This window comes from Saccopteryx bilineata, chromosome 12 (genome assembly GCF_036850765.1).
Source record: "Saccopteryx bilineata isolate mSacBil1 chromosome 12, mSacBil1_pri_phased_curated, whole genome shotgun sequence".
NCBI lineage: Eukaryota > Metazoa > Chordata > Mammalia > Chiroptera > Emballonuridae > Saccopteryx > Saccopteryx bilineata.
In genome coordinates this window covers 38,731,720-38,748,614 of record NC_089501.1, presented here as the reverse complement: position 1 = coordinate 38,748,614, position 16,895 = coordinate 38,731,720, and the positions used below count along the sequence as shown (strand labels likewise).

Genomic DNA, 16,895 nt, shown 5'->3' with positions numbered 1-16,895 from the left:
CTTATTTAGCTGTGAAGTGCTTAGAACAGTGCCTAGCTCACAATTAGTGGTCACATCTAAGCTGCCATTATTTTCAGCGCTGCACGAACAGGAGGGGGTAAGTTAAGTTTGGCCTGTTGCAGTGTTCTGCTAACATCTGTTGTGTTTCTCATTTATGATTTGGCTCAGGGCGGTTCATCCTGGTGGTGACTTAAGTGAACAGTCTTCGACACAATGCGGGGCTCCGGGCTGGATTGGGTCTACCTGCGCCAGCTCTGCACCTGGGCGACCTTGGCCTTGGCCACACAGATGACTCAATCGATCAGGCGTCTGGGCGCCTGTCCTCTTCCTCCGCCCAGGCCGCCGACCCCCCGGCTCCCCAGCAGGGCCTCCTCCTGCCACGTGACGCCCCCGCCAGGGGCCCCAGAGCCCTCCCCGCGGACGCGCCGTTCCGGCTCCCGGGCTCCGCCTGTGAGCGGCCTCCTCGGCGCAGCCATCCCCACGGCTGCCAAGGGCGGCAAGCCCACGGCATCTGCCATTTGTCATTCAGCTCGTCGGCACCGCCCCGAGCCTTGATTTAGACGCGTCAGGGGCGGACTCCCGCCTCACTCCGCTGGTGAACGGACGGACGGACGGGACCGCTCTCGTCCCAGCGCAGTGGAGCGCGGGCCTTGGTGCACGGGGCGCTTCCCCGGGTCAGAGTCATGGCTGCGGAGGCGGCACGCTGAGTTCCCTCGCCTGAGTTCCAGGGCGCTCTCCACCCCGAAGGGTAGGTGGTCGGGCGCCCGTGGCCGCCTGCGTGGCCGGCTCCGTGGCCGCGGGGGCCCGCGGGCCGGGGGAGGCTGGGCGGCGGGGCTGCGGCGAGCGAGCGGGACGGCTCCGCTCCGGCTCCGCTCCGGCTCCGTGCCGCGCCGGGAGGGTGTGCCGCTGCCGACGTGCCGCGGACGTGACGGGTCCGGGCTCCGCGGGACCGAGTGGGAAACTCCGCACATTGTCACGGGCAAGCCCAGGAGACTGGAACAAAAAGAGGCTTTCGCCTGGGCGAGTTTATGCCACTTTTTGAAGCATTCGCGCATTTTGGGGCGTGCAATAAATAGACTCGATTTTTGAAACCTGGCGCTCGACGCTTGCCCAAAAGGCCAAAAAGGGGGGGGGGAAAGTCTGTTAAAAGTAGTAACGTAACTAAGTACAAAATTGTTTGCATGTTTGTAAATGAATTATGGGAAAAAAACCCGGTTAATTTCATGCTTTAACAGCATGGACCCTATCCAATAGACTCTTAAAACTATTTTAAAAGGTGGGCTCCTAAAATTTTTCTAGATTAGGATAACTAATAATGCAACTTTGGCTGTTTAGTCTCAGCATCGGACTTGATGGACGCTGGTGGGGAGGGGGGTTTTCTTCCTAATAAATATACTCCTGTAATTTTGACTTTCTCCCCCCCCCCAACAAATGTGTTACTTTTATGTTTTAGGAAACCAATAAAAATTAAAAATAGCAACACCCAGTTTAGGTCCTCCTTCTTCCAGGAATCCTTCCCTAACCCCTCCCTCCCCAGGCAGGATCCGAGGCCCCTCCTGTGAGCTTTCAGGGGCTTCAATGGGGTCTTGGTCCCTAATGTCCTCCCCGCGCCCCAGTTGTATTAACCCATCAGTCTGCTCGGAGCCCGGTGGATCGTTAGCACATGGTAAGTGATTAATTCTGTTCAGCGACCGAAGGAAACGATAAGACGGCCGTATGTTTCACAGTTTTAGCTCTAAAATTATAGGGTGGTAAATTTAGATAAGAATATTTGTTTAAAAGTTAAGAATCTAGAAAAGTTGACACCACCCAATATCCCTGTTCCACGTCCTAGCAGCCCCACTCTTAGGTATTTATCCTTTCTAGAGGAATGTTTTTCCAAGTTTGAAGCCCATTTTAGTGGGTCGTGAAGTCAGTTAAGTGGACAATGATGAGGATTTGTAAAACACAAACTTACACAGAATAGAAAATATCAGAATGCATCTCAGGGCATAGGGTCTTTGCTTCGTGAAACTTTTTTTTCCCTCTCAGTTTTATACACACACAGATAGATGTGTGTCATGATGTAAAACGTCATTCCTTAGTATGAGTCATGGTCAAAAAGTTCGAAAGCCACTGCCCTAGATAAATTTTCATGCATATACACAAGCAGATGTGTACAAAGTTTACTGCGGTGTTATTTGTAATACCCCAAAAGCTGGAGGCAACCTTTATGTCCATTTGATAGGAGAGAGGTAAATTATACTCTAGTCATAAAATGAAACCCACCCAGTACAGCGGTGAATGAAGTAGTTTTTTGTTTTAGCACAAATATGTCTCAATGTTGAGCCAAAAAAAAAAAAAAAAAAGCAAGTTGCTGAAGAAGGACTACTGTATGATATCATCTATGTGAAATTCCAAACCTGGTGAATTAAAGCTGTTGTTAAGGATGCGTGCATAGGCAATTAAAAGTAATAAAGAAATTAATACCATAAAAAATCAAGTTAGTGGTCATCTTTGGGGGGGGGGGCTTGAGTGTGATGGGACACACTGGGGGCTTTGGGAATACTGGAATTGCTTTATCTCCTGACCTGGGCAATGCTTTACATGGGTGTTTTTCTTTTATAACTCTTTGTTAAATGATACATGTGTCTGTATATTAAATTTCCCCTCAAATTTATTAAAATATAGACATCTCAAAATGAAGAAATCTGAAGCCGGGACACTAGTGTGTTATTCATATTTTCCAGCTGCTCTTAAAAAAAAAAAAAGGCAAGTTGTGATCAGGGAGCAGTACCTAGGGAATATAAATAATATCAGTAATATTTTATTTCATAAATTTTGTGGTAGCTACATCAGTGTTCATTAAATTTTTAATGTTTTTATATTCTATATAATTTATAATATTTAAAAAATATTTAGAATAAAATTAAAATCACTCACAGATAATGTGAACAGTTTGGTGTGTTTTCTAAAATGCAATCTTTGTGTATTTTTTACAAAACAAGTTATATTTTATATAGTAATTTAAACTAGAATAAAGTCATACAAAAACATAACAGACTTTTATCAAGGATTTTAAAATGCCAGCATGCTGATATATTTACTTCAAAATTTTCAGTTCCTCAGTCACTCTTGGCCACATTTCAAGTACTCAAGAGCCAAGTGTGACTAGTGGTCATTGTATTTTATTACATTATTTTATATTATACTGTATTGTTTAACAGAACATTACCATCACTGCAGAAATTTCTATTGGAAAACATTGTTTAAGACTCCCTTTGTTGGTTTTATAAGCCACAGACAATCTTTTCTTTGTGCTTTTATGTCTTAAGACCTAGGTAATATATCTGGAAATTTTTTCTAAGTTTTGAACTTTGTGTTTTTCACATATTTAGATCTTCAATTTACCTGGCATTGTGTGTGTGTGTGTGTGTGTGTGTGTGTACATATCGATATATAGATTTTGTTTATCTTGTGAGATTAAGATTAATCTGTTTTCTTTTCCCGTGCGGAGCAGCCCCCGGACCAGTGGTCTGCTGTGCCATGTCTGCCAGAAACCTACTCCCAGATACGCTTGGGCTCATTTCTGGGCTCCTTACACTGCTCATTGATTTGTCTCTGCAAGTTCTTCAGATTTTTATTTACTATTGTTTTATATTTAGTGTTTTTCAGTTCTAAGAATTAAAACTTTTTCATTATGCTTTTTTTCTTTTTTATGAGATTTTAGAAGTATTTTCTGCTTCCAAATGTGGAAAGTTCTGTGAGTTATCCTTTTGTTAACTGATTTCTAACTTGCATTGTAGTCAGCAAATGAGGGCTCTATGTTACCAATTCTTTGAAATTTGAGAATTGCTTTATGGCCTCATGGTTACTTTTTCAACTGCTCCTTGAATGATTGAAAAGAATATGTGCTCACAGACTTTTGAGGCAAGGTAGATGGGTGATACACACATGCGCGCGCACGCCCAGTTACATACATGTAATACATGTATGTATATATACACATGTACACACATATAATAAAGTTTATATACACACACATATATATACACATATTCATATATACATATATATGTATTAGATCAAACATAAGAATTTTAACTCAAGTCTTTTTAACCTTACTAGTATTTTGGTTTGTTTAATCTATCAGTTACTGAGATATGTGTAATAAAAATTGCAATAAAATGTGTTTTCTCAATTTCTTTTTGTAATTCTGTCAGCTTTTCTTTATAAAAGTTGAAAGTATATGCAAGTTTGGATTGCTCAATCTTTTCTGTGAATTGGCCTTTTGCCATTCTATAGTGATGTTCTCTGCTGCAGGTCCCAAATGTCTTTTACCTTAAAATCTGTTTTGTTCTATAAAACTATAGTCACAACTTTCTTTTAGTTAGCATTAGGTTAGAATAACTAACTCAAATAGGTAAAACCCGATTTTTTTTCTAATCCACACTGACAATTTTTGTCCTTTAATTAGAGCTCTCCTCCCAATTAAGTTTAATTTAATTACTGATATATTTAGGATTAGTCAGCGTTCTACTTTATGGTTGTTTTTACCCTCTCTTTTTTGTGCTTTTTTTTTTCCTTTGTCACCTTATAGATTTTTTTCTTATTCCATTTCCTCCGAGTCAGCTAGTATGAGGGTTTTATGTTTGATTTCTTTTAGTATTTTTCCTTTAAAATTTTAACAAACTTAACTTACTCTGAAGTTTATTAATTCTGTTCTTCCAAATAATTCAAGAAACCAAGTTTGTTTGAATCCAGTTAATTTCCTGGTTCGCAAGTTATTGTCATCCAGAGTTTTAGTTTTGTCTTGATTTTTTTTCTTCTCTAAATTTGACATTTTTCCCTCTTCATGGATGCTTTGCTAATTTTCTTTCCTGAATCTCAAATCTTTTTCTTTTCTTCCTCAAGTATATATTTTAGAAGTTTGTTTATTAGGAAGCTGTTAATGGCAAACTTGATCTGAAAATGTCTTTATTTTGCTTTCATTCTTGAAGTATGGTTTTGTTTGGTATACATTTCCAGGTTGACAGTTTCTTTCTCCTGCCTTTGGAAGTACCATTCCATTGTCCTCAACTTCAATGTTATATTAGTTAGTTCAAATAACTGCTATTTGTTGGTAATTTATCTTTTTTTTTTTTCTAGCCTGATTTTAAGATCCCTTTTTGCTTTTGTTCTACAGTTTTCCGACGGAGTGTGTCTAGGTGTGGACCTTCCATTTATCCTGGACTGATTGTGTTCCTGTGTCTGAGGTTAGTCTTTCATCAATTCTCGAAAGCTTTATCCTTTATCTCTTTCAATGTTCCCCCCCCCCCCATCTTTTCTCTTTATTCCTTCAAGAACTCTGATTTAACTTCGGTTAAAGCTTTCTCAATTCTGTCATCCAGGTCTTTTATTTTAATCTAGTATTTATATATTTTTGTCCGTGTTGCATTCTAGGTAACTTTATTCTGATCTTTGTCTAATTTTTGTTTTCTTATCCAAATTGAACAATAATCTACATACAATAAAAACAAAAATAAAGTGTGTGGCTTACTGCAATTTACCTATGTGTGTGCCTGTGTGATCACCACCCAGATAAAGACATAAAACATTTTCATCCCTTGCAAAAGTTCCCTCCCGTCCCTTCCTATCAATAGAGTCACTCGTCTCCCCAAGTCAAGTACGCTCCTGGCTCCTCTCACCATGGATTGTTTGCAGGTGTTCTTGAACTTCACATAAGTGTAATCACATAGTTCATTCTTTTTTGTGTTACTTTCTTTTGTTCACAGGCTATTTTTGAGATTCATCCATGTTACATGTATAAGTAGATTTTTTGTTTGTTTGTTTTGCTTTATAACAAGGAGTGGCAAACTATGGTCTGTGAGCCAACTCCTGCCCAGAATATAGTAGTTTACTACAATGTTACTGGACATAACCATGTCTGTTCATCAGAGTTGAATAGTTACAACAAAGACCTTATGACCCATGAAGCCTAAATTATTTTCTGTTGAACCTTTTACAGAAAAAGTTTTGGTTTATATGAATGTAGCGCAATTTCTTTATCCTTTCTCTTGTTGATGAACATTAGTTATTTTCAATTTTTGACCAATATAAATAAAATGACTACAAATGCTCATGACACTGACATTGGTGGATATATGCTCATATTTCTTGAATATATGCAAAGGAGCTGAATTGGTGGTCTTGGGGTAGGTAAGTTGGTTACATTCCCATGAATGTTAATGTTAAACATTTTTTTATATACTTATTGGCCATTCACATTTCTTTGGTGAAGTACCTATTTAAATCTTTTGCCCACTTTTTTATTAGGTTATCTTTTTGGTAATTTTTAGTTCCTTAAATATTATAGGTATGAAACTTTTATCATGTTTGTAAATACTTTCTACCTGTGTGAAATTTCCCTATTCTCCTAATGGTGCCTTTAGGTGACTTGACATTTTTTTATGAACAGAGAAGTCTTAATTTATCAGTATTTGTGGGGGGGGGGGGGAGGTGAGGTGTGAGTGCTGTTTTTCACCCTGCCTACAACATTTTCTCCCCCCTTATTTTTGTCCCCCCCAAGTTGGCAGACATTTGCCTCTGATTTCCTCTAGAACCTTTATTGTTTAGTCCTCACAGTTGGGTCTTTGATTTACCTCCAGTTGATTTTTGTGTATGATGGGGTGTCAAGATTTATTTTCCATATGGACATCCAGCTGCTCTACACATTTATTTAAAAGACTTCTTTTTCCATCAAATTGCCGTGGGGTCTTTGTTCAAAATGAATGATCAGATTTTAGATCCTCTCAGGGGTCTATTCTGTTTCACTTGAGGTATTTATCAATTCTTTCATCAGTACCACATTTTCTTAATTACTGTAGTTTATAGTAAGACTTGATATACAGTAGTGTAAACCCTCTAGTTTTTCTTAAGAATTGTTTTAACTATTAAAGTGTTTTGCATTTCTATATAAATTTTAGAGTGAGCATGTTAATGTCTATTTTTTTTAAGTCTACCAGATTTTTTTATTGCATTTGTATCAACTCTACAGAACAAATTGGAGAATGGACATCTTAACAGAATCTTCTAGTTTATGAACATGGTATATTTCTTCATTGAATACATTTTTCAATTACTTCTAGCATTTGTGTGTGTGTTTTAATGTAGAGAACTTACACATTAATTTCTACACATCTGATTTTTCGATGCTATTGTAAATTATATTTTTTTCTTAATTTTATTTTCCAACATTTGCTAGTATATAGGAATACAATTGATTTTTGTATATTGAGCTTGTCTTTTGTGACCTTGCTAAATTTACTTTTCATCTCTGGTAGCGTGTAGATCATTGGGAATTTTCTAAATGCACGATCAAAAAAATAAATGCACAATCACATCATCTGCAAAAAATAAAATTTAATTTGCCTTTCTAATCTTTATTTTTCTTTTTCTTGCCTTATTGCACTGGCTGTGAACACTAGAAGAATAACAATTTGTCTAATTTGTTAAAATAGACATCCTTGCTTTTTTCTAAAGTTAAGGGAAGATAATTCAGCATTTCACCATTATGGGTAACGTTCACCATAGTTTTTTTGTAAGGTTATTTTCTCATTCCTGGTTTATGGATATTAGTTTTCACAAATGTATATTAAATTTTTTTTAAAAACTTCATTATTAAATAATTTTAGATTCATGGAAGAGTTGCAAGGATAATATATAGAGTGCTCCTATATACCTTTTACCTAGTTTCTTCCAATGTTAACATCTTACATAACATGGTACATTTACCAAAATTAAAAAATTAACATTGGCACAATACTATTAACTAAATGACAGACTTTATTCAGGTTCCCCCAGTTTTTCCACCAATGTTCTTTTCCAAGATCTAATCCTTATACCCTAGTCTACTCCAATCTGTGAAAGTTTTTTAGTTTTTACTTGTTTTTCACGATCTTGCTACTTTTGGAGAGTACTGGTTATATATTTTGTACAGTGTCCTTCAGTTTGAATTTGTCTGATGTTTTTACTATTAGACTCATATTATGGACTTTGGGGGAAGAATATCACAGAGATATTATGCCTTTCTGTTATATCTTATCTGGAAGAACATGAAATCCACCTCAACATGTTAACTTTGATCACATAGCTTAGATGGTGTCTGCCAGATTTCTCCATTGTCACATTACTACTTTTCACTTTCTATCTATTTTGCTAGAAGCATGTCCACACTCATGGGAAGGAGTGTCAAGTGATTTGTGAATAGATTTTAAAATTACCATGATAATTAAGAAATATTTTTGAGGGTTTGCAAATACCTTGCTTCTCTTTTAAATTGGCCCACCACTGAGTTCAGCATTTCAACTCATCTTGCAGCAATTATTGTGGTATTTTAATGGTGAGTTTCCATTTCCTTCATTTTTTCTGCATTTGCTAACTGGAATTCAGCTCTGGAGCCAGATTGCCTGGGTTCAGTTCCTAGTTCTGCCTCTTCCTGTTCTACATTATAATCTTGGACAATTACTTATCTTCTCCATAATTTTCTCATCTCTAAAATGTAGATAAAAGTATATATGAAGAAGGTTATTGAAATGATTAAATGAGCTAATATATAGAAAAAGCTAAGAATTGGGCTTAGTTTCTAGAGATATACTTATTTTTTTTGTATTTCTTAATGTATAGGTTATTTTAATTTTAATTATTCCAATATATAAATTAAGTACTCCTGGATAAACCTTACATATATTTATACGATCTGGATTTAACATACTGTTTAATTTCTTTTCATGTAATATCCATGAGTCATACAGTAGCTTTTCTTTTGCCATAGCAAAAGACATAATGAATGATAGATTCCTAAAAAAACGATTACACAAGAGCTTAGCAACTGAGGTGGCAACATTCCCAACTTTCTAGAGCGATTTATATCTGAGTCTAGGTAGAGCTGAAGATCAAGATAGCTCTTGCAAATGAGTCTTTTTCAATATTGAATTGAGCAAATTCAAAACTTGTTATATATTGTGAAAAATGGCCCCTCAACAGAAAGGAAAAATGATCTTTGCTTTTCTGTTTGTTTCACCTTTAACAGTGTATTGTAGAGGTTTCAATATTTGAAATATTTTAAAGAATCATTTGCCAACAATATGTATTGAGCACTTTTGATGTGCCAGATAGTATGTTTTACTGGTTTGGGATTCTTCTTTGCTCTTGAGCATATGGGCCGTGTCAGGATCATATCAAAAGTTGAAAGCAGGTCCACTTGAATCAGTTGAGGAAACTCAATGTTCATTTTTGAAAAATGGGTTAAATTAACTCTAATCTTTTGCCTGCTTCTTTCACTCCTGTGAGCATCTTGGATTGGGCCCTTACCACCCTATACTATTTCTCCCTGTGGAGTTTTTCCTTCCTTTTTAGCATGGGTTCAGTTCTCTGAAAAAAATCCTTCAGGGACATCCCAGGACTAGAGAAAAGAGGTCCATGACTTCTTAGCCTGACAGAGGTCCTTCTCTGTCTAGTCCCAACTTGCTTTACTAGATTCATGGTCTTATTCCTCAGAATTAGTTCAGTTGTGCAGTTGGTCTTAACTACCCGTTGGAATCTGCAGTCCCTGTGCTGTGTTTGGGGCCCTGCCTTTATTCATGCCATTTCCTATGCCTTACGTGGATTTTTAAAATACTTTCCAGGCTCTGTTCAGAAGGTACTCGCTGCACAATTCTGCTAGCTAGATAGGAACCCTATAATTTGTAATCTATGGCCCTTGTTAAATTCTTACCTTTCATCACCAATCTTTATATCTCAATGTCATTTCCAGTTTGTCAGGTTCTTAGACATAGGGTTGCAGTACCTACCATTATACTTTGCATACAAAGAGCTATTGCTAAATAGCTACCATTCTTAAGTCCCTACTATAATTGTACTGTGATTTTGCAAAGTAAGTATTATTGTCTCTTTTAAATTGTGAAGAAACTCAGTATCAAAGAGATTAAGAAACTTGCCCAACACCATATAGTTAGTAAGTTGCAAAACTGGTTTGTCTGATTCAAAAGCTCTTGCTATTTTTCTATGCCATATCACCTTGGTACTAAAAATAGTTAGAAGAAACTTAGACATATTTATGGTAAAAATCATATATTGAAATGGCTTTACTTATATTGTCAGTCTGCTACTTGGAGTCTTCGTTTCATTGACCAAGCCCCTTGCTGTGGACTAACTGCCGTACTGCTGCTTTCTTTGGATTTTCCTTCTGTTTTTATTGATGATAATTGGTAAAGTCTGAATAGTCTAACTTTGGTTATTTTAGAGCCAGTGAAACAAACTTAAACACAATTTGGTCTCTTTTTATTTTTAAGTAGGAAATTTTTATTTGCCTAATAACCTTTAACAAAATCAACTAATTAGGTAAAGATGGTCAGTTTATGTTTTATGAAGTCCTTTTTCTCCTACTGAGTTATGAAATCCATGGGGTGGGGGAAAAGCATATAGAGTGAGCCGATCTTCAGTATACAGCTTGATGAATTTTTGAATATATGCAGACCAATGGACCCACTAGATCAGGATAGACAATATTACATCTATCCAGAAAGAGAAAATTCTCTCTGGCTTGCAGATGGCCGCTTTCTGGCTGCGGATTCAGCATTCCTTTCCTTGGCACATGTGTGTGTGCACAGAGAGGATGGCCCCTGGTGTCTCTTTGTCTTCGTATAAGGACACCAGTCCTATTGGATCAGGGATCCACCCTTAACCTCATTTAGCCTTAATTGCCTCCCTAAACCACCTATCTTTAAATCGTCACATTTGGGGTTAGGGCTTCAACATGAATGTTTATAGAGACCCATAACAATGGGTTTTGGAGAAATGCATGTAGCAGTGAAGTGTTGGGACTGAATATATTATACTTTAGTGTCCATGCTGCTCTCATTTCTGCCATTTTTTAAGGAACAATATTACTAGCATTTATAATGTAACTAGTTGAATTGAGCTCCTGCTGGAGATTTAAGAGCTTGTGCTAAGTAGAGCTATTATGTTAATTCTGTCTGCACTTCTGTGAAGCCTGAAGTCAGTGTCATAAGTTTTAAGAGTAAAACCTTGTTGCATTCAGAAAGATGCTTAAAAATGCAGTCGAGAAAATTGTTTTTAAACAGCTGGGGAATATGTTCATATTCTCAGAGGAAGTGATTTAGAAAATCGTCCACTGAAATTTTTAAAATTTACATTATATAGAAGCTTTTAAAACTTTATATCATATAGGAAAATTGTTGACTTTTCAGACACCTTTCTGGGAATACTACTAAAATACACATCCAGATGTAGTTTTGAATATTGTAAATTATACATTTTTCCAGTCTGCATTAGGGTTTGTTATTGTTGTGATTAACCTGTTTGTGTTCATTATAATTTTTCTTCATAATGTTGGAGAAGTAGATGGTAGAAAATACTCTAATTTTAAAGCATAAATGTATTGCTCAGATTTCTAAAAAAAAAAAAAAATAGAGTAGATGGCATCTAAAACAAGAAGGAATATTTAATCTTTTCTATTCGCTTCAGCTCAAAATATTTTGCATTTACCTAAAGTCACTGAATTTTCCTGCCCCCTCTTAAGCTGGCTTGGGTTAAAATAGGAGGAGACTTGGTTGGACCATGAGTCCAAAATGGGATATTTTGAAGAGGGCTGATCAGAGGTTGTATACATTGACATGTTTCTTTCATGAATCTGCTCTTCAAAGCCTTCAGCTCTTTGTCTCCAGTCAGGTCTGTGCACTGGTAAACACACCCCTGTTTTGTTTGTTTTAAAACCTGGTTCTCAGATCTGTGCAGTGGGTTGTATTAATATAAATGTGCTGATTATCTTACGTCTATTGTACTGCAGTTTTTGAAATGTTACCCCTAGGGGAAACTGAGTAAAGGTTAACTCAAAATCTGTCTTAAAACCCCATGTAAGCCCTGGCCGGTTGGCTCAGAGGTAGAGCTTTGGCCTAGCGTGCGGAGGACCCGGGTTCGATTCCCGGCCAGGGCACACAGGAGAAGCGCCCATTTGCTTCTCCACCCCTCCGCCGCGCTTTCCTCTCTGTCTCTCTCTTCCCCTCCCGCAGCCAAGGCTCCATTGGAGCAAAGATGGCCCGGGTGCTGGGGATGGCTCTGTGGCCTCTGCCTCAGGCGCTAGAGTGGCTCTGGTCACAACATGGAGACGCCCAGGATGGGCAGAGCATCGCCCCCTGGTGGGCAGAGCTTCGCCCCATGGTGGGCGTGCCGGGTGGATCCCGGTCGGGCGCATGCGGGAGTTTGACTGTCTCTCCCTGTTTCCAGCTTCAGAAAAATGAAAAAAAAAAAAAAAAAAATGAAAAAAAAAAAAAAAAACATGTAAATCTGCAATATCCTAATGAAATTCAAATTAAAAATGAATGTGGAACTATTGTATAAAACTAGTAAATAATTTTTATTTTAAAATTTATTTTATTTTTAGGCTGTTCCTGCCTGATTGATCCCATAGTCATCATTGGCTTTTGTAAGTTGATACTTAATTTTTATCCTCCACCCTACATTTGCATTTTCTAATTACATGAGAGTACTTTTCCAGAGAACCTGGAGCAAAAATGGAAGCAAAACTTTTTTTATTGTTTGATTCTTATAATAATTTAAGGTCTCATTTTACTTTTTATGATGCCATTAGGTGATAAATAGTTATTTTGAGGAAGTTTGAATTATACTTCTTGGGCTAGAACTAGCTGTTTCTTTGAGGTGACTTCCGGTCGGCGTTATGATTAGCAGACGTGAAGTGCTGCCGGTAGAGCTGAAATCGTATGTATATCCATCCTGCTGGGCCTCAGATTCTTCAGTCAGACATCTTTGTGACAGACGATAGGGACACAACGCCCTGGGAGAATGCCACTACTGTGAGCAGTTTGACTAGTGAGGTAAAACAAATTCTGTTTTATTTACCTGTGAAAATCAGGCAATTAGATGAAGTGAGGGAAGGATTCCCTAATGGGAGTATTTAACTTTATTCCCATTTTATCGTTTGGAGTAGCTACATTTCTGTTCCATACCTTTTTCTTTGTAGTATATTGAAAAATAATTAGAACTCTTGTTTTAGTAAGTTTTTTCCCTAATTCAATGAAATCCAAACACTTGAAATAAGGAGAATTGAATAAATACTTTTAACCTAAGAAAGTGAATTATTCCCGGTATCACCGAAAACATTTATGGTATCAAGTGGGTTTTATTTGGCAATCTCTTAGAATAGAGACTACATTGCCAGTATGGAAAAAAAAAAAAGTTATGAACTATATTATGCAGCCAGTAGTTCTGATTTATATGTCATAATTTTGATGAAGAAGAATTGAAATATACTAAACTAATTTGAAAGGTCTCAAAGAAATATTGTCAGTAGATGGCAAATAAGATGATAGGGTCTCTTCTTATGGCTAGAAAGAAACTAACATAGTAAGAAGAAATGCATATTTCAAAATTTTCTACAGTAAATATATATAGCATTATGACCAGAAAATAAACAATAAGATCTTAAGGAAGCAGAATATGTTTTCAATACTTAGCTGTAAGAAAAACCTGCTGGAGCTCAAGTTCAGCTGAATTTTGTCAGCTGTAGGTTTTCCTTAATAACTCAATAAGGAAGTTTGAATGCCTGATTTGAGAACTTTAATTAGATGATGTGATTAAAAAGCAGTTGGAATCTCAGTCACATATCTATTTCTATATACTTCATTTTCTTTTGCATTGCTTGTTCAATTAGAAGTTCGATGGTAAGGGGGAGGGGGAGGAGTACAAAGAAAACTGGATAGAGGGTGACGGAGGACTCTCTCTCTTTGGGTGATGGGTATGCAACAGAACTAAATGACAAGATAACCTGGAAATGTTTTCTTTGAATATATGTACCCTGATTTATTGATGTCACTCCATTAAAATAAAAATTTATTTATAAAAAAAACAAACAAAAAAAAGAAGTTCGTTGGTAAAAATATTAATAAAATGATTTGTTCTTGATAGTTTTAGTAAATAGTTACTAATACCATTTTGTTTTTGAGGATTTGGAATGTTCTATCAAAATTTAGTGCCAGAAGCTCTGTTTCTAAGAACTATAAATTAGGGAGCAGACAGTGTGGTGGACAGTACAAGTTTTAGACCCAAGCACAGCCTGGCTGAATTCTGGTTGTGATGCCAGTAAGTACGTGACTGTGAACAAGTTAATGAGCCTTTCTAACCCCCCCCACCCCGTTTGTCAATTATAAAATTGAAGTAATAATAGCTCTGAGGTTTATGAAGATTAGTTGAGGTGATAGACCTGGCCATTAGCAGCATTTAATAACTATTAATCTTTTAACTAATTCTATATTTCTTAGTTCTGTAAGCTTGAGATACTAGTAATAAATAATTTTACAATACACTTTATAGACAAGACAATCTTTATTACTTATATTATTATATATAGTAAATTTTTAAACATTATATATTTTTATAGAAGAGAAAATCACTAGGAGAAAGGGGCTGATGTGTAATGGACCCAACAAGTCACTTTTTTCCTTTTTTGAGCTTTTAGGTAATCCCTACATCTTAGTAAAGTGGACAAAATGAAATGAGATAATGTAGATTTGTCAGTACTTACTGTAAATATAAAGCACTAATTAATGCAAATGTGAGGAAGTGGAACTCCATAATGAGGGGACTTCCACCATGACTTCTAGCCATGATGTAGTAACAGGAACTGGATTTATTCTCCTGTCTGAGCAGCCAAGAAAAGAGCACATCATAAAATATATGAAACAAAGATTTTCAGACATTGGACTATAAGCAACATAAGAAGTGAACCCTGAAAGAGGGAAACAAATGATGTGCGCAAGACCAAAATATAATAAGGGGAACCAGACACAGCCCAGTGGCCACATTGAATTGAGGTGATAGAGTTAGGAGTTCAGAGAGGCTGAGGCAGCTAGAATTTGCAGGACAGAGTACCAGAGAAGAGAGAGTTGAGAACACTCTGGAGACTTGAGCAGAGTGTTGATTGGTGCATGTATGTGAGAGAGTTACCCAGGGATGAAAAAAGAACCACTAGAAAGGAAAAGGGAAGCATATGTCCCACCAATGAGAATAGAAAGACCTTATAATGCAAGTGGCATTGGATAAGAGTACTCAGAAGGGTTTTGCCTATAGTGAGGCAGAAGTAGTCCCAGATTGAAGATTGCTCTAATTCTTCCTAAAAAATCTTAAAAATAAGCCATTAAAGAAGGATCATAAAACTTTGCAAAAGACTAAATGGAAAATATTTTAGGCTTTGCAAGCCATATTATCTCTGTTGTAACTACTAAGCTCTGCTGTTTTAATGTAAAGTAGCCATAGACTCTATATAAATGAATAGGGATGGTTGTATTCCAATAAAACCTAATTTACAGAAATATGGTATGGGGTCCATAATATGCAGACTCCTTATTTAAAGAATCAAATGGTTTCTAGTAGCCTAACTCTATCCCAGAACAAAGTTCAAGAAATACCAAATATCTAGCACCTAACAAGGTAAAGTAAGCAGCACCTAGAGTTCAATCAAAATTTACCAGATATACAAAGAAACTAAAAACTTCAATAGTAAAAAGAAAAATCAGTCAATAGAAATAGACACAGAAATGCCATGGATTTAATAAGCATTTTACTTAAATAAATTAAGATTTTAACAAGAAAACTTATATACTAAACAAAGATATTAAAACAGTTGTTTATGTTCCATATATTCAAAATAGTAGAGAAAAGCATAAAGTTTAAAGCAAGACATGAAAGCTATAATAAGACCCAAATTGATCTTCTACAGACAACATAAACATGCCGAGAAATACACTGGATAGGGTTGACAGTAGGCTGGACATTGCAGGAAGAAAGACAGTGTGAACTTAAAGAGTCAGCAACAAAAATTATACAAAATAAAACACATAAACACAAACAGTAAAAAAAACCCAGCCCATCATTAAGCTGTGAGACTTCAGTCAGCTAAATATATGTATAATTGGAGTCTCCAAAGCAGAGAAGGAAAAGAAAAAACAAAGAAATAATAGCTGAAAGTTTGCTAACTTTGATGAAAACAATATTTCACATATCTCAGCTCAGTTAATACCTAGCAAGAACACAAAATATGAAGAAAATTGGACCAACATATGTCATAATCAAATAGTTTAAAACCAGTATTAAAGAGACAGACTTTAAAGCAGAGAAAGACATAAATTTAGAGTAAGACCTATAACATCAGACTTTTCAATGAAAGCCAGAAAACAATGGAACATCTTTAAAGTAATGAAAGAAAAAACTGTCAAGCTAGAAGTTTATAGCTAATAAAAATATCTTTCAAAAAAGATAATGAGATAAAGACCTTTTTCAAACACACAGAAGCTGAAAGAATATATTGCCATTAGACCTACACTACAGGAAATGTTCAAAGAAGCCCCTAGGAAGAAGGAAAATAACAGTAGATGGAAATAAAGAGCATCAGAAATGATGGCCACCTGAGTAAATGTATAGGATTTTAAAATTTAAAAATTCTTTTAAAATAACAATTGTTTAAACAATAATAATAATAATAGAGTTGCATTTGATAACAGAAAATGTGTGATAATAGCACAAACGTCAGGAGGGGAAAAGTGAAATATCAGATCATAAAGTTTTTATATTATATGTGAAGAGGTATAGTATCTTAAAAGTATATTGTAATAGGTTAAAGATATGATCATAAATGCTAATTGGCCATTTAAATGTCAAAAAAAAGAGTCATAAACCCAAAAGATCAATAATCACATTAAGTATAAATGTTCTAAATACTCTAGGTAAAAGACAGAGATTGTCCAAGTAGATTTTTTTAATAGAATTAACTATATACTACCTGCAAAATATGCATTTCATATATATAAAGATATGAATAAGTTATACACTAAAGCAGGGGTCTC

At 36.2% G+C, this 16,895-nt stretch overlaps 1 protein-coding gene across 6 annotated transcripts in view; it reads left to right on the top strand.

The window, feature by feature from the left end:
* Positions 1-377: 377 nt before the first annotated feature.
* PLAGL1 (PLAG1 like zinc finger 1) overlaps positions 378-16,895 on the top strand; it is a 51,298-nt gene continuing 34,780 nt past the window's right edge. For 5 of the 6 annotated variants that reach the window (XM_066248567.1, XM_066248569.1, XM_066248570.1 and 2 more), the window contains exons 1-3: positions 378-748; positions 5,165-5,234; positions 12,422-12,463. The gene's annotated coding sequence lies outside the window, so the exon portion shown is untranslated. The remainder of the gene's footprint in view (positions 749-5,164; positions 5,235-12,421; positions 12,464-16,895) is intronic. The other variant, XM_066248571.1, reaches the window with a different exon arrangement.